Source organism: Podarcis cretensis (genome assembly GCF_951804945.1).
Source record: "Podarcis cretensis genome assembly, chromosome: 13".
Classification (NCBI taxonomy): domain Eukaryota; kingdom Metazoa; phylum Chordata; class Lepidosauria; order Squamata; family Lacertidae; genus Podarcis; species Podarcis cretensis.
The window spans coordinates 25,884,961-25,903,234 of record NC_137182.1 but is presented as its reverse complement, the minus strand read 5'-3'; the positions used below and the strand labels follow the sequence as shown (position 1 = coordinate 25,903,234).

Sequence of the window (18,274 nt, the reverse complement as noted above, 5' to 3'; positions counted from 1 at the left end):
TTCAGCCCAGAATTGCATTGGCTTTTTTAGCTGCCGCGTCACACTGTTGGCTCATGTCAAGTTTGTGGTCAACCAAGACTCCTAGATCCTTTTCACATGTACTGCTCTCAAGCCAGGTGTGACCCATCTTGTATTTGTGCCTCTCATTTTTTTGCCCAAGTGCAATACTTTACATTTCTCCCTGTTAAAATTCATCTTGTTTGTTTTGGCCCAGTTCTCTAATCTGTCAAGGCCGCGTGGCATGTTCGACTTCCGAGGTGTGTTCAAAAACTGAAGCATTTACTTCTGGGTTTACAGCATTCAAAAACCAAAATGTTCATCAACGGAGACATTAAAAAACCAAGGTACCACTGTATCTAGTCCATAATCTATATACAGTGGTACCTCGGGTTAAGTACTTAATTCATTCAGGAGGTCTGTTCTTAACCTGAAACTGTTCTTAACCTGAAGCACCACTTTAGCTTAATGGGGCCTCCTGCTGCTGCCACGCTGCCAGAGCAAGATTTCTGTTCTCATCCTGAAGCAAAGTTCTTAACCCGAGGTAATATTTCTGGGTTAACGGAGTCTGTAACCTGAAGCGTATGTAACCTGAAGCGTATGTAACCCGAAGTACCACTGTACAGTTGCAAACGAGATCTATTCCGGAGGCCCGTTCACAACCTGAAAAGAGCGCAACCTGAAGCGCCATATCTGCGCAGGTGAGGGGCATGATTTGGTGCGCATGCGCAAAGCACAATTTACCACTTCTGCGCATGCGCGAGCAGCAAAACCCGGAAGTAACCCTTTCCGGTACTTCCGGGTTGCCACAGGACACAACCTGAAAACACGTAACCTGAAGCATCCATAACACGAGGTATGACTATACACTAGATACACTGTTTGATGGGAGTTGTTGTCTAAAACGTGGGGGGCACCAGGTTTTAGACAAGATTTCCTAGTCCAGCCTTTCCCAACTTGGGGTCACCAGATGTTGTTGGACTACAATTCCATTTGTTCCTGACCACTGGCCATGTTGGCTGGGGCTGATGGGAGTTGTTGTTTAACCACATCTGGGGTTGGGAAAGGCTAATCTACTGTATCCCCTAAAATCACTGGCAGATGGCATTTCACATCTTTTTAAATACCTACAGTTGAAGAAGACACCCACCCGCTTCTGAGACACTCAGCTCCACTGTTAATCCGCTCCTACCATGAGGATGTTTCCCCTAATGTTTAGCTGAAATCAGGTTCCTTGCACTTTCTTCCCATTGGTTTTCGTCCCAATGACTGGAGCTACAGAGAATGAGCCTGCTCCATCTTGTTGAGTGGGTCATCTTCATGATTCATCACTCCAAACTACATTTTATGCACACCGTTGCAATTTGTGTGCTGTTCAGACCAGGTGCTCACTGCAAGCAAACATAGTCATTGGTCTGCAGCTAGGTCTGTGAATGGCAATTTTGCCATGATAGCTAAATGGAACCAGCATGTACAGAGGCAGCATACCTGAATGTCAGGCACTGGGGGACAAGCAAAAGGCTGCCACTTTCAAACCCCAGCCATGCTTGGCAGCATCTGGCTGACAACTGTTGGAAAAGGGATGTAGGACTAGATGGTCCTGTGTTCTGACCCCACAGGGTTGTTTTATGGCCTTGGGGTCTAGCTACATGTCATGCTAATGGTGTGATTAGCAATCCTGACAAAGGTTTTAAAAAGAATACATTAAAATAATAAAATTAAATGATGTGATGATCATGATCGTGTCATGATGAGTTTTTTAAAAATTAAATAGTGGGGTGGTGGATGGGTAGGAATGTGATCGGCATTGCAGTGCATGAGGGAGGGAAATTTGAGTATCTTCGTAAAAATCATCCCCCGCCCCTTACATAGCAATTAGCATTAGGGGGAAAAACCTCCCATTGGTGCCAATTAACTCCAATAACAAACTCCAGATTCACTTATGCAACCAAATACCAATTTTTGTGGGGTAGGGTTAGCCACATTGGGGGGAGGTAGCAAGGGAAAGGGGGTGCTTATATTAATGCATGAATTGTTCCACTCACCCTCAAATGATCTGCACTTAGGAGGTTTTACCCTCCTACACAGCTGTACTGCTATAGGTAGCTGCAAGTAAGAATGGGCTGCCAATTTGAGTTAAAGAGCCCTGTTTCCTCTCATCCTGCCCTCGTCTGAGAGCTGATCAAACACCTCCAATTGCTCTGCAGAACCCAACAGGGTGCATAACTTTCTGCGGTTCACCAATGTCTGGATTGGAGCCAGGAAATATAAGCTGTTTAACACACTAAATTGGGGGAATGTTGTGGCTTTGCAAGCAAGTCTGAGTTGGGAGTGTTTAAGAAGTTTCATTTCCCACAACAGCTTCACAGCTGTACAATACACACTCGCAGCATGAACCTCTCCTGAGTTCTTTGGGGTTGAACGAGGTTGCAAGTCTCATGGCAGTGAGTGGAGAACACAGCTCCAAGGGCAGTGGGCTGGTTGCCTTGGTTAGGTGTGGCTGAGATCTGTCCTCTCTGATTCATCAGGTCTCCTTCTATCTCCGGAGAGAAACTATAGATAACGACATGCCTGGATTATTCACCTTAAACTGGCTGAAATTCTGATCTCGTCAGTGGGAGCATGGAATTTAACAAGGATGATTTTAAAAGGTCAAGCAACACATAGAAGAATCAAACACAGAGGTCCGAATTATTTAGGGGTGGGGCTGATTAGGCATTGACATTTCAGAGAGAAAAAATTAAGTGCCACACTAGGAAAAACCCTCTGCATGTGATCAGAGAAACTCTTTGTCATTGGCTCTTCTTCTAGTTCCAGTGCCAAGTTTTGTCTCAAACTTAGTCCTACACTTGCATCTGATCTGGATAGGGTTCCTGCATGGCTGTCATAAGGCTTCTTGGAACAGAGTGTGGCTTCCTTGGATTGGACTTGGCAAAATAGAGTGAAAACCCAAACTGGGCAGCTGAGCACATAAGCACAGAATTAAATTCAGCAGGGAGCATGAGAGAGACTGAGGCATTTTCTCGCTTGCCATTAAAATAGTGGTGTGTATTTTTTGCCTCTGTAATATTATTTGAATACAAACATTATTTGGGCCAGGCTTCATGCCTGCTGGGCATAGTCCCATTTTAAGGCATGGTACTGGCTACAGCATTTGACAGGGGCAACGCAACTGCCCTGTAGGTGTCCTGTGGTTTGCTCAGGCAAGGCGAAAAGCTCCCCATGGTAAATGTAGAGGTTCACAACCCATCTAGAAGAAGAAGAAGAGTTTGGACTTGATATCCCGCCTTTCATTCCCCTTAAGGAGTCTCAAAGTGCCTAACAATCTCCTTTCCCTTCCTCCCCCACAACAAACACTCTGTGAGGTGAGTGAGGCTGAGAGACTTCAGAGAAGTGTGACTAGCCCAAGGCCACCCAGCAGCTGCATGTGGAGGAGCAGGGAAGCGAACCCGGTTCACCAGATTACAAGTCCACCACTCTTAACCACTACACCACGCTGGCTCTCTCTATCTATTGGAGTTTTAAGCAGGAAGTGCCAGAAGAGCTGGCCTCAGGGATGTGCCAGTCAAGTGCTGCAGAAACATCACATTCTGATTCTTCCATGCATAAAATGCACGTTTTGTTTCAAAACAGCCTTCTTCTGCTTTCCATCCTGATTCAAAACCCATTTCTTCACACATGGGCACAAATAACTAGTGAAAGACTCAAAGATTCTTTTAGTGTCATGGGTGCAAATAACCTTGCACTAAGGAAAGGACAAATGGGTGGCGAATAACTGACAGGTGGCAGCAAACCATCAGAGCAAGGTTTAGGGTAGGGCTGGGGAAACCAGAGGCCCAGAAGCCTCATGCGGCCCTCCAAGCCTATCTGGCCTTTGGGACTGTCTCTGAGCTACACTGCTGCCAAGACCACAGATGTCACTGCCCATGTTCACTTGAACAGTAAAAAATGCTTCTTGCTTGCCTGGTTAGAGAATGAAGAGAACGGGGTGGTGTGAAATGAATGGAGACCTCTGACTTCTGTATGGCTAAAATGTAGATAGTTCATAGCTTTTCCTGGTAAGGGAGCTAGTGGCTTATCTGTAAGGACAGATTCACCCTACAGTCCAGATTTCATTTATTGTCCAGATAATGCTCCATACTGTGATTTCAGATGGCTCACCATGCAAGGCAACCGTTTTTCAGATCTGTGGGTTCCTGGTTCTAGCCCCAGTACCTGCTGATACAAGGCAGGTAGCTGAGCAGAAGATCTACTGCACCAGCAACATCTAAGCAGCATGTATAGAGTTTCATAGCTGGCCCTGTATCCAGCCAGCCATTTTTCTGGCTCATTTAAGGCCCCAATTCTGGGTATTGTTAGCTCAAGGGCATTTAGCAAGACAGGAACCCAGGATTCAGCAGGATTTGAAACGGGGACCCTTCCTTGGTAAGTATCCTGAGCTCTCTACCCACAGTGTACTGACTGATCCTGACCCCAACATGCAATGGGGCCTGCAATGGAATCCTGCTCTATAGATGAGACTCAGATCTATGCTGAGGTGCAACCTGGATCTCAGTGGTTCAGCATCCTCTTCTGACAATATCTTATTGGGGTGGGACTGCACATGCAGCAGAATGAAGTGGTAAGAATGCTGGTGGAGTGGGCCATACCATTTCAGACTCCAGATGGAACATTCCCTTATGCAAAAAAACAAAAAAACCAACCCAATGCCATCAAGGAAAGGGGTGCCTCCATAGCCCTGCCTCTTCCCTGCTCTGCTGGTGTCTATTTGCAGGGAGTTTTGTTTACAAGGGGTAGCATTAAAGAATGTCTCCCCTCACCTGCAGTCTGAAGTGGTACAGCCATTCTTCCACTTCAGTTATTTGAGCCTGCAAGTTTTCTGAATCCATAACAGCCCAAGGCAGAACACAGCAGCAAATCACAGGGCTTGGCAGAGAGGATGTGGGCAGTCAGCTAATTCATAAAGGGTTTGATTATCAGGCTTGCTATATTTTGGATGCGTGTGTCTGCCTCTTCCAACCAGCCAAAGTAAAATCTATCTAAAAGATTCCAAGGCTTGTCAATTCCCAGATAGTTGAAATATGAGCAGTGACTAGGTCAATTGTGGAATAAATGAAAATGTAATATATGTGCCGTTGAATTTCTTTGTGAAAATGAGTCGCTCGCTCAGTTTTAGCCCGTTTAACATAATTGCCCAATTTAGTTCATTAGCCCTGTTTCTACCTAATTGAGGTGGAACGGTATGGAGCTTTCTGAAGCGATTTAGACACTGCTCCCTGCCCCCTAATTTCAGCAGAATTAGTCCAAGTGCTTATTAAAATGAGACAGTGGTAACGTCATGTCCAGAAGGCACTTTCCTGCAGCATTTGTGGGGCCAATCACCACTCCTTAGCAAGGAGTCTGTGGCTTTAATCAGAGACCTTATGGACTGAGGCTAGTGAGCTACTTGGGGCTGCATCAGCTCAGGCCTCCAAGCCCCCTTCAATGAACAGGGTGGGTGTGAGTGTGACTAAATTCAGATTACATGCCTAGATTCAGGGAGAGTGAGTCTAGCCCAACCACTTTCTTGACATGCTAGTTTTCTAAATGCAGGGCTTCCCCCCCATTTGGAAGCACCCCATCCACAGAGCCCCCACCTACAGTCTGAAATTGTACCATCCATTTCACAGGTTTACCTCATCAGCTGTTTCGAAACATCCAGACCTTGCACAGAACAATTTCCAATTGATGAATACATCCCGCTGCAACCCGCTTACAGCAAAGGGGAAATAAGGCAAAATCATTTGCTGCTGGGTGATTCACCCAGTTCTGTTAATTAAATGACTCATCCAATTCCCCTTGCTTTTATTGCCCCAATGGCTCATGCCTTGGACATGGGAGGTTAATACTAGCCCTAATCATCCAGAGGAAATAATAGATTTTGTAATGATGGCCGGCAACCTCGAGCAGCAGTTTTATGAAATGAAATGGTGTGCATGTGTATATGTTAGGAAGAGAGTGCTATTCAAAGGAACTCAAAAGACAGGAGAGCACACACACACTGTCTTTTCAGTGGAAAATCTTTGTGGGGAGGAAGAAAAAGAGATTGTATCAATGACAAATTTTCCTGAAGACATCAAAGTGATCCTCCCACTTCTCTCCCCCACCTCCTTATCACATCAGGGGCTGCTTCTCCACTTCAACTTCAGTCCAGGGGCAGCTCATTCTGGCCAGCAAGCAAGCTACCTCCTCGCTACTTGCTGTTTTGCAGAAAACTAGGTGACTGAAAGATGAATTGCCAAAAGGTCCCAGTGGTCAGGGGGGCAGGTTGATGCTGTCAAAGCAAGAAAGGGACATTCTCAGGAGCAGGGCCTGGTTGAGCTCTTCATCTCCACAAAGTCATGTTGGATGAAAGGCAGTGTTCAGAACTTGATATAGGCCACAGAATATGAAGGTAAGCCGATTTTGTTAAAAGTAGAATTCAAGACAATTTCAGCCTGCCTTCTCTCTCTCGCTTTTCCTCTCTGGGCAAAAAAATATGTCCAGCCTTAACTTGGGGGGGGGGACTGGAGACTTCAAAAGCGTTTATTGCACAGCCTGAATACATATTTTGCCTGGTGAAGAATTATATGGAACTGTAAGGGAGTGGGTGCAAGTTCTACCTCTGCTGCACTGGAACCTGGAATACAAAGGGAGTGATGCTTCAGCAAAGAAAAAAGAAAAAAGCTAATGCTATTCTAGACTGCATCAACGGAGTTTAATGTCCAGATGAAGGGAAGAAATAGTCCCGCTCTACTCTGCCTTGGTCAGACCACACCTGGAATAATGTATCCAGTTCTGAGTGCCACAATTTAAGAAGGATATTGACAAGTATGAACGTGTGCAGAGAAATGCAACCAAGATGATCAAGGGTCTGGAAAACAAAGCCTTATGAGGAATGGTTGAGGGAGTTATGATAGCCATTTTCAAATATCTACAGGCCTGTCACATGGAGGATGGGCAAGCTTGTTTCTTCCTGCTCTAGAGGGTAGGACCAGAACCAATGCATTCAAGTCACAAGACAGTAGATTCCAACTAAACATCAAGAAGAAGTTTCTGACAGTAAGCGTTATTTGACAGTGGAATGGTCTCCCTTGGAAGGTGGCTGACTCTTATTCCTTGGAGGCTTTTAAGTGGAGGTTGGATGATCATCTGTCATGTATGCTTTAGCTGAGATTCCTGCAGCGCATCAGGACTCGCCAAGTGGGTGGCTCGGTTCGGGGGCGGCTCATGGGCCATTTAAATGACCCCCATCAGCCGCTTGTGGCCCATGGGACACAGGTTGCCGACCCCTGGACTAGATTATCCTTGGGGTTCCTTCCAATTTTGCAGTTCTATGATTTTAAGGTATCAGGAAAGGGCCTTTACTCAGGGCCTGTAGCAGGCAACCTTCAGGCCCCTTATCTCCTGCATCAGTGGTACTCCAGACAGACAGACAGGTTTCCAAAGGTCAATGGTGCATTCTAGTTCTGAGTGCTGTCAGCTGCTCAATGGAGAGACACAAAGACCTTAAAGAAACCCTCTTTCTCTGAGGCTAATCTAAACAACTGGCCTATTATGTAACAATACAGGCTCTGGCTGCATTCACTCGGGAGTTTATTCCATTTTCCTGATGTTTCCCTAACTGTTAATTTCTGAATTACACCTGAGCTTTCACACAACATAAAACCCGCTTCAGATAAACTAATGGAATGCTGTGCATATTTAGTGCTCATTTCTGTGTTATTTGTTTCCAGAAAAAACAACAACTGTCTACAGCCTCCATAACCCCAAAAAATGGTGGTGTAAAGTGATAAATTTTGGGATGAAATATCAGCATCCAGTTCTTTCCTGCTGCTTTCATGGGGGAACAGAAGCACACATTTTTGGAAGGGGTGGGGGAGTAGCAATGTTGTCCAATGACATCTGTTGTTGTGTCACACCATGCCCATTGCTGTGAATGAAATTTAGCATGCCATGGCAGTATATTGATCAGAAAGCCACAGTTCCATAATGTTTCAGGTTAGTAAATAGGACAGATGAGCTAGCATTATAACAAACTAACACAATATTCCCCACATCTGAATGTACTCTGCCTTTTCTTATCCTGAGACCCACTGCATCTATCCTGTCCGATATTTGCCCTCTAACTTGTCTGTGACTATATGTCCTGCTTCTGATTCTGTTTCCCTGATCCGATACCTAATCTCCAGCATGTACATGACCCAAGCCTCCTGTCACTGGACCCCAAACCAGAGGCTACAGTATCACCAGGTGAGGTGCCAAATCAGATTCCCAGCTCTGAGTCTGATGCTGGTTTTTCAGGGTCCTCTGAGCCCAAGGGTGACAGGTGAGAGCCCACTGAATTAGACCCTCCAGCACCAGTGTTTGAAATGAATAGTGTAGGCTGTCTTTTAAACCACTGGTGTATCTTTTCCTCTAGTAAGTGGAATATAAACTTTGCTAAATAAATAAAATAAAAAATTAAGGGGAGGCAGTGTGGTGAAAAAGACCTTCTTTTTCACCACACTGCCTCCCCTCTCTTCCATAAATTCCTTTGGGGGGCTCCCTGTCCACCCCCACAGCCTGCACAAACTTCTTGCCCTTGCTTTCAACTCACCCACAGCCTTGCCTCTCATTGTCTCAATGTCCTTATTTCTCCAAAACATCCCTTCCTGAAACCTTCTCTAGTCCAGTTCCACCACTGTGGCCATCCAATGTACTCTTGCTACCTGAAGCGACTCTGCCCATTTCCCTTTGCTTCTCCTCATACATGAAATTCTCTCCAATCATACTTCTGTGCGACCACCTTCCTCATCGCCTTTCCTTTCCACAAAAGTTAAAAAAATATTGTGATCATCCCTTATTAGTGCAGCTCCTATCACTTCTTGGAAAACAATTTGTATAGCAATTTTTGAAATTTGAATTCAAAATATCAAATATAAATTTTAAAATTTAAAAAATTCCACATCCCAAATGGCTAAATTTCAAATCTAAAACCACCCAACGCCCGTGAGCAGGAATGTTTGCTAAAAATTGGAGAGAATGTTACTTTAATTGGAATGTTTTGCCCAAGAATATTGAATCTGCTGGCAAAACTCCCCCTCTCTTAAATTTAATCACTGCAGTGCGTTGCGCCAAGGCAAGCCTCTCTCCTTCCTGGGCTCTGCACTCACAGCACGGTGCCACGCGATAGATAAGCATGTTGCATATCCCGTTTGCCTGGCTTTTAATTAAGCTGTCAGGCTGAAACAGAAATATCTCCTGGGAGGTGAGCAAGCGCTTCATGGCCATTTAATTTTTGTTTAGGATTTAAAACTCAAGCCTGTCCTGGTTGAAATTAACAAGAAGATTCCTGCTCACTGTCACTCTCAGTGATGAGATACTAATCACACGCCTTAATGAGAATGAAGAGTGTGGGGAGGCGGGAGGAAGAGAGAGAATCAAAGAGCTACATTTCACAGTATGATGTGGTTTCATTTAATTTCTTAGAGTTGTGAGGTTGTGGCAGGACTTGGCACCAAACTAGCAACACTCCGCTTGAAGATGTGTTCTGTGTTGGGCTTAATCTGGGGCAACTTTACCACGGAAACCCTGATTCAGTGATAGAGCTCAGCCCTGAAACCTGAGGGTTTTTCATCAGGGTGACTGCTGTTTGGAGCATGTGCATAATTTAATATGATTCCAGGGCCCATCACTGCTCAACTTATGAACACTGTTTTAATGCATTAATTGAAATGTGTGTAGTAGTAATAATAATAATAATAATAATAATACATGTGTAGAGAGCAGCTCCTTTCCACTTAGGGAATCATGGAGGATGGTCACATCCACATCATACATTTGAAGTACTTTGACACCACTTCAACAGTCGTGGAGAATCCTGGGAACAGTAGTTCAGGGAACTGTAGGTCTATGAGGTCAGCAGCTTTAAGAAACTACAATTCCCAAGATTTTGGGGGGAACTCACAACTGTTAAAGTGGTGTAAGAGTGATTTATGGTAGATGTGGCATGGATGTGACCAGTGAGTTGCAGGCAGACACCTCTGAAATGAAGCAATGTTCCTTCTTGGATGGCCAAGTGTGCTACGCTACTGAGGATAGTCCTCTATTTGAAGGACCTTCAAACAACAATCCTTTGTCCAGTCTAAGTCTGCCTTAAAGATAAAAAAGGAAGACTGAATCTACTGAAGCGGCATTTCAACAGTTAAAACCTGGGCAGAAGACTGAGCAGAAACACAGCAAGACATCTGATCACAGCCTCCCATGCCATGGCAAGATATACTGCATTTCAATTTAAATTGTTGCAACTACTAAATTTGCATCTATACATATATAAGCTTGGATATGCAAATCTTATGCAGATCTGTATCCTCTGTTCTTTTTTTGGGGGGGTGGCAAAAAGGTTAAGTGGCCACCCTACCACCTTCTCTTGCTTTCCCTGCTAGTTATATCAAGCTTGCTGCAGTTTTTGTTATCAGTGTCCTGCAGGTTACATGACGCATTGACAGGCTACAAATTGATGAGTCGACAAATGGGAGTGAGGAGATCATACACCACAAGGACACAAATCATGACATGAGAAGTTTACTCCCTTCTTCCCTGCAACTTCACTTCATGAGCACATGGGCTGAGGGATTTATCTGAGGAAAAAATGTCTGCCAAACACTAGAATTCTGGGAAAGATTATGTTACTCGCAAATATGTGTTTAAAAGCCCTAATTTGTCTGTTTATTAAATGAAAAGCAGTCTCTGGGGAAGCCAGCAACCCGTTTACTAAGAATTCATCCTGATTTGTGTACAGGGAGGTGAGACAGCGCCAGCTATTTATTGCACATTTGTCACGATTTGGTTGTGGGGAGGTTAGATTACGTGGCATTGAGCAAGTGTTATCCCACACTTTCCATAGCATTTTTCATCACTTTCCTTATCACAAAAAGTCTGGTCTTTGGGGGAAGTAGCCCTGTTGCACTCCCAAACAATGCAATTGTGCAACTGGAATTTGCCTATAAGACCTCATCCACACTTCTGTTTGCCCTGCAGCTTTCCTATGGGAAAACCCATGAATTGGTGATGAAGCAGAATAAATGGCAACTGGGTTTTCTGCAGATTGCCATTTGTTCCAATTTAGTGCTAAATAGAGGGTTTTCCAAGGGAAAGCAGTGGGGCGAAGGCAAACCTGCTAGGATATGTGCCTGGGAAGCATGGGATAAGTAGAGGTGTGGATGTGCTCTTACAGGCAAATTCAGGTTGCATAATTATAATTGTTTGGGAGTGAAATAAATCTACTTCCTCAAAACACTGGACTTTTTGTGATAAGGAAAGTAATGGAAAATGACCAAATCCCACTCAAAAGTGTCCTATGACTGTGAATGAAGAATTATTGGGGGTGGGGGGTAGGGAGGTGATATTTAACTTTTCCCCTACCACAATTTACTTAATTGCCTTATTTCTGATGGGTGAGAAGACTGTGGGGAGAAGATTCCTTTTTTTAGGTATCACAAGGCCCAGAATTCTACTAGTGCATTCCTTTCCCCCTCTGTCTAGATCTTGGCAGCTCAAAGCCTGAGTTCTGATTGAATAACTGCATCTTTTTGTTTACATGGCCAATTAGGGCCAAATTAATGAAGCATCAAGTAGGAAGAACACAACTTGCTCTCTCGCTGTAGTAGCAGCTCAGTACGCCCAGACTGCATATTTCTTTGGATTTTAGCCCCGTTAAAAGTCAGTGGGACTTGCTTCAAGTAAACATGCTTATGACTGAGATGTTAGTTGAGTGTCTATCTGAACTGGGCTCAGGTAAGTCACAAACTCCATGCCTCTCCTAGGAAGCCCCAATGTAGTCATGAAATGGCCATCTCTGAATATACACAACCACAAAGCCCAACCAGGTGCCCTCCAGCAGAGGTGGATTTAGGGGAGTGTGGCTGCCTCAGTCGCACTGGGCACAGAGCCGAAGGAGTACCGAAGGGGGCACTATAACTATGATGTAGAATGGAAGGTGAGAGGCAGGGAGTGCCAGATTTTGGTGTTGCATAGGGCACTGCTGAAATTTGAGACCCCAAGGTCCGCCACCACATCCAGATCTTGCTGGATTACAACTCCGATCATCCCTGACCATTGGTTGGAGAGTTGGCACAGTTTGGGGCTGAGCAGGGACGTGGGTGGCACTGTGGGTTAAACCACAGAGCCTAGGACTTGCCGATCAGAAGATTGGCGATTCGAATCCCCGCGACAGAGTGAGCTCCCGTTGCTCGGTCCCTGCTCCTGCCAACCTAGCAGTTCGAAAGCACATCAAAGTGCAAGTAGATAAATAGGTACCGCTCCAGCGGGAAGGTAAACGGTGTTTCTGTGCGCTGCTCTGGTTCGCCAGAAGAGGCTTAGTCATGCTGGCCACATGACCCAGAAGCTGTATGCCAGCTCCCTCGACCAATAAAGCGAGATGAGCGCCGCAACCCCAGAGTCGGTCACAACTGGACCTAATGGTCAGGGGTCCCTTTACCTTTACCTTTAGGGTTTTTGGGAAGTTAGTGGGTGGCCATCCTTCAGCACACTCACCTCCTCTTCCCTGCCACTGTTACCACTCTCCATTCTCTTTCTCCCTCTCTGGGTGCAATCTGCACTGCCTCTCAGATAAAGGGAGAGAGAACAAGGCATGCAGAAGTTATTGCTGCTCTCCCCACTCACTGCTTGCTCACGCAGAGAAGCCAGGTGAACAGGCAATAATACTGACAGGAGGAGGAGCAACAATAGGGAAAAACGCTCCACGGATTGGCAGAGCCCTTGACCCCATAATGGGGTTTGGTCCTCGGCAGCTGACCAATGATGCCAACCTCTGACACAAGCCCCAGTTTAAAGGCCAAGGCGGGGGAATCTCTGAAAGAGTCTGAACTCCCTGCTAGCTGCCTTTTGGAACTTCTGATGTGAATTCAATACCTGACAGTTGGCAAAGAAGTGCCTGCAAATCCAATGCATCTGGCTTTGTGTGTTCTGCAGGCTTTTCATGCCTCCTTCCGATTAAGTTCCCCGTTAATCTACTGAGCCATTATTATGTTCAGAAAAGAAAAGCACAATTAAGGTGGTTTAAACAATGCAAACGAAAGGGGGGAAGAGATCCCCCAGCCCTTGCAGTGAGGCAAAATGCCTAGGGTGATGCCACAATGGCAAGCCATGACATATACCGCATTTAATTAATGCCTTTAAATAGGTGTGTATGGGAACTGTAGCTGGAGGATTCTGGAGCCCAGAACAGCTGGAATGAAATGGGAGAAGGAGAAGGAGAAGGAGAAGGAGACGGAGACGGAGACGGAGACGGAGGAGAAGAAGGAGGAGAAGAAGGAGAAGGAGAAGGAGAAGAAGGAGAAGAAGGAGAAGAAGGAGAAGGAGTCATCAAGAGAGATTCTCCCAGCTTAGATTTCCTTCCGAAAGCTCTCCTAAATCAGATTTTTGCTTTGTATTTTTACCCCCAACTATCTCAGTTCTGGGTGCTGTTCTGTGATTTGGGGCTTTAGGACACAACCCTATATCTAAGAGGCCTCAGCTTTGAGGTAAAGACTTGCTGTATTGGGATTTCTGCTAGGGTGTGGTGGAAGCCTTGCTACACCAGCAGAACCTGAGATGCAACAGCATTGAAACAAGGTAGGAGGAACCCTCCACTGATGAAGATATGTCAGCACTGCAAGACAGCCTGAATGGAAAGGTAGCAGAGAAGAGCAGCATAGTTATGTCACATGCCCTGTATTCCCCTGTTGATGGTGGAATTTGACAACAGCCCCAGAGTTGAAACGAGACTTTTTCATCTCAGCAAGCTCGTTGAGAGGGAGAAAATATTAAGACAGCGGCCCTCTTGTTGACAGCTACCCAGTCCAAGCCACCATGACAAAGCATACATCATGGTGGAACTCAACATCCATTCATAGCAATATTAAACAATACTAGTAATAATAACAACTATCATTATTAAATTTATATACTTCTTACATGCCAAAATGCCTTCTAAGCACTTTACAAGTCTAATCACAGCACATCACCAAACCCCACAAAGTGAGACTCACAGGGCATGTGGCTTATGGGACTTTGCCCTCAGGGTCTACACACAAAGGAGGAACTTTGATGGTGGGAAATAGAGAGGAAAGACCCATTTCTTCTCCCTCAAGCCGTCCTCCATTTCAGGGTGGCCATTTGTTTTCCCCGCTATGACTAGATATACTGTATTTTTATGTGAATTCTAGAAATTATTTGTACGCCTCTATTTATACATATAAAATGCAGATTTCATTCATATGTTCTCAACTTTTGGGGTGCTGCATTTCTTCTTCTTTTGGTGATGTGCAAGTGTCCCCCTGACATTTACATAGGGTTAAAGCCTCAGCGCCTAGGACTTGCCGATCGAAAGGTCGGCGGTTCGAATCCCTGCGGCGGGGTGCGCTCCCGCTGCTCGGTCCCAGCGCTTGCCAACCTAGCAGTTCGAAAGCACCTCCGGGTGCAAGTAGATAAATAGGGATCGCTTACCAGCGGGAAGGTAAACGGCGTTTCCGTGTGCGGCTCTGGCTCGCCAGAGCAGCGATGTCACGCTGGCCATGTGACCCGGAAGTGTCTCCGGACAGCGCTGGCCCCTGGCCTCTTAAGTGAGATGGGCGCACAACCCCAGAGTCTGTCAAGACTGGCCCGTACGGGCAGGGGTACCTTTACCTTTACCTTTAATCTGACCCAGGGTTGAATAAACTTGGGGCTTGGGGGATCAACTTTGTTTACTAGAAGTCCTTGTCACCTAGAGCAGCCTTCCCCAACCTGGTGCCCTCCAGATGTTTTGGATTGCAAGACCCATCATTCCTGACCATTGCCCATTGCCCATGCTGGGTGGGGCTCTTGCGAGTTGGAGTTCAAAACACTGGGAGGGCACCAGGTATGGAAAGGCTGACCTAAATACACGTGCAAAATAAAATTAATTGGTTGATGGCAGATAAAATTAAGGCGCAAGGTGTCTCAGAACATACACACCACTCTGGAATCTGATTTCAGTCCCAGAACGAGTTCATTTTCCTTTCACATGAAGATCTACTCCTGGCTTTCCTCCAAGCTTCCTTTCTTCAGCTGTCTAATTTAGGGAGTAAAAACCTCCTTCATTGTCACAACTCTTAAACAACTGGAAGTCAGAAAAGTTTGTTGATGTACTGTGTATCACCCAGATCCTTAGATCAAGATCTACCTCCCCCCCTCCCCTCCCCGCCCTGGCATCCCTGGCGGCTCTCTTTTCCAGCATTCTGGACCAGCCTGTTCCATTAGGGCAAATGAAGCGCTGCCCCATCAACCTCCGTCTGCCCACAGTCAGCCCTCACTTGCCTGCCTTTCTAATTAACAACCAGTCCAGGTGGACTGATCCTGCTTGTCAGCTTCCCCCTCTGCTTTAGTCTCAGTGTTGCCCTTTGAGAACTCAGGAAGGAGGAGAACAGGGACAAAACCAGAATGAGCTGGTTCTGCCTGCCATTGGCTCTGGCTCTACCTGATGTTGGAGTCCCTGCCTTCTGCCCCACCAGTCTCAGTGAGCACCGGCCCCCACTGCTCTGGAGTCCGGAAGGTCCCTGGAGTACCTGACCCCACTGTAGGCAATTAGGCATTGAGTTTATATAGTCTGCATAACTTACTTTGTTGTTTGAAAGATTTGCAAGCAGCTTTTTTTTAAGGGGTTGGTGGAACCGGTAGCCCTCCAGCTGTAGTTGGACTACCTCTCCCACCATCCCTGACTATTGACCATGATAGGTGGGGCAGATGAGAGCTGGAGTGCAACAACATCTGAAGGGCAGCAAGCTCTCCATTCCACTTGTTAAAAGTAACCTTATGCTGAGTCAGACACAATGATTTATCTTGGCTACTCCTGTCAACAGGCCTTGCTACTCAAACCTCAGCAGTGGAACGGCTTGAAGGTGAAAGCTGTCCTCACCACACCACCCGCACTGAAGCATGCCAGGTGTTTTAATTCATTAAACTCTAAGGAAGTCCAGGACAAAACATGCATGGAAGAGTCTGCATCATTAGCAGCGAAAGAAGAGCTTTGCTCAGGGTGTTTTATCTCCCTGGCGAAACACTCTGAGACTGGGCTAATGAGGCAGTGACATGCCGACAGAGCGATGGGAAAGGTGACATGCAGAGAACCAGAGAGATAAAACAGGTCAGCAGAAGACAGGGAAGGACCACAAGTTCATCTGACGCACACTCCCTGCCCAGAAGCAAGACCACCCACCCGCTACTGATCTCCCTTCACAGATTAAGCTGTATTGATAATCCAATTACCCAAAATGCCACAGGCACAGAGTGGGTGTATTGAAAAAAAGGTGTGGTGTTTGGAGAGAGAGAGAGAGAGAGAGAGAGAGAGAGAGAGAGAGAGAGATGGATGGATTCCTCCCTCCAAGTTTTGAAAAAGTTTGGATGTCAAGGGCTATTCACGCAAGAAGTGGCAAAACTTTCCATCCCTCTAGGCCAGGGACAGGGAACCTGATGCCCGACAGAGGTTGCCAGACTCTAATTCCCACCAACCTCAAACAGCATGGCTAATGGTCCAAGATGGTGGCCGTTGTAGTCCAATAACACCTGGAAGGCCACAGGTTCTGCACCACAGCTCTAGACAGTGGTAGTCACAGAATCTCATTCAGGGTGCCTTCCCTGCAGGTTGCTTTCCCATCAAGGCTTATTTCTTGGTGGTCAAACAGTCAGTTATTTATTATATTATTGAAATTTGTATCTCTGCATGAATTTTGTATTTCTATAGGCGTTGAATTGTGGTAGCCTGCTGCTCTAAGCAATAAAGATTTGGCTGGCCCTCCACAGTGAATCAAGCCCCGCCCTTAGCAAACAAAATAAGAGCATTACAAAGAGCACAGTGGATCAGCCCTCTCTCTCTATATTCATCCTCCTCTGTTGGTCTTGGAAACCTGCCTGGAAGGAAGGGGCGGGGGGAGAGACAACCCCAAACATTTCTACCATGTAAGCTGAGGCCGCAAACCTGGTAACATCCACTGGATTGAGATGTCATGGTATAAAACTTAATCTACCAACAAGAAACGTAGTCTACCATAAAAGCAACAGCGCCGGTGGCAGATATACAAAACCACGGGCGCCCCGTGGGATGATTTAATGTTCTACAAACAAGGAAGCGGCAAGCCTGTGCTCTGCCACAATGCGCGGGGTGACAAGGGCCATGATTACACTGCAGCCAGCCAGGCGGAGAAACACACAAAATGCACGTCCAACTGCAACAAGCAAGGCCCCTTGTTTTCTAAAGAGGTAAATGCAGTTCTTGGAACTAATACGAGGAGGTTGTGTTTCTGATGTGGGGGCTATGAGGACGCAGGAAGGAAATCCAGCACTAGGCTGGATTCGCTGAACCCAGTGCAAAATTGTACCGTGATGACTACCCAATATCTCAACCAATATTTCCATGTTTCTCAATATATTTTCTTAAGGCCAAAACATTTTCCCTTAAAGTGGGGGACATTTTTCAGTGCAAGGGCCTCACTCTCTTGTGAGCAGCCTTCCGGGGGGGGGGCGTATGTGTGCATGCCAGTGGTGGGTGGAGCCAAGGGCCACATTCACACCATACATTTAAAGAGCAGATACCACTTTAAGCAGCCATGGCTTCCTCCAAAGGGTTCTGGGAGCTGTAGCTTGTTAAGGGTTATGAGAGTTGTTAGGAGACACAAACCCCTTTCCCCCTCCCAGAACTGCAGTTCTCAATCCCTTGCCATAGGGAACTCTGGGAATTGTAGCTCTGGGAGGAGAATAGAGGGTCTCCTGAGCTCCTTGGGGGAAACAATAGAAAATGTGTACTGTTTCAGCACAAGGAAGTTGCACAGAATTCCCCATTCATGACATATTTACTTCCACTTGGTAAAACTAGGGCAGGGTGTGAATTTTTATTAAGACTAGTAAATTATTTCTATTATTGTTATTACCACTATGTTCTGGTAAAAAGCCCTCCCAGGGAAGCTTGCATAAGAATGTAACAGGAATACACAGAAAGAGTCTGCCTAATGGTCCATTCAGCTCAGTATTGTCTACACTGATTGGCAGCAGCTTCCCAGGGTTTCAGGCAGGGAGCATTCCCAACCCAACCTGGAGATGCCAGGGATTGATCAAACCTGGGACCTTCTGCATGCAAAGCAAATGCTCTACCACTGAGCTACAATCCTTAGGTATCATCAGACTATAAAAATACAATATCAGTAACATGCTGTCACTTAGGACAGTAGTTAGAAAGATCTCAAAGTTCACCACCAAACAGTCC

General features: G+C 45.9%; 1 protein-coding gene and 1 long non-coding RNA gene across 5 annotated transcripts in view; both read right to left on the bottom strand.

Annotated features, from left to right (window-relative positions):
* The window catches only part of LOC307200294 (acid-sensing ion channel 2), a 383,251-nt gene that overhangs the window by 219,010 nt on the left and 145,967 nt on the right, over nucleotides 1–18,274 (bottom strand). The window lies entirely within an intron of this gene.
* Nucleotides 6,039–13,114, bottom strand: LOC307200368. Of its 2 annotated transcripts, XR_013832384.1 has the most exons (3): nucleotides 12,931–13,114; nucleotides 8,615–8,820; nucleotides 6,039–6,655 (listed from the first exon to the last, which is right to left on the bottom strand). It is a non-coding gene; the product is annotated as an uncharacterized lncRNA (long non-coding RNA). The 2 variants fall into 2 exon arrangements; XR_013832385.1 differs by lacking the exon at nucleotides 8,615–8,820.